Below are 298 nucleotides of genomic sequence, written 5' to 3' on the forward strand. Positions count from 1 at the left end.
TCGTAAACTTGTTTCTTTGCATAATATGGATTTAGTTGAACTATTATTATCGATAAGACGGAGAAAGAAATTGTCTTTGAATTGACTAGTAGACCTAGGTTCATCGTTGTTGTCTTTTAACTTGTGATTTTGCAAAAAGCTTAACTAATATGAACTGTCATGTCACAAGAACTTTAAGGTGAATCAAGAATATACCCTACACATCATTCAAGATGGCAATAAAATGGAGTTAAATTGAACGCACTTTAGTTTCATGTTTGGCGTGTTCAAGATAAAACATAATTGTATTAATGATATC

This window comes from Cucurbita moschata, unplaced genomic scaffold (genome assembly GCF_002738365.1).
Source record: "Cucurbita moschata cultivar Rifu unplaced genomic scaffold, Cmos_1.0 Cmo_Scf00094, whole genome shotgun sequence".
NCBI lineage: Eukaryota > Viridiplantae > Streptophyta > Magnoliopsida > Cucurbitales > Cucurbitaceae > Cucurbita > Cucurbita moschata.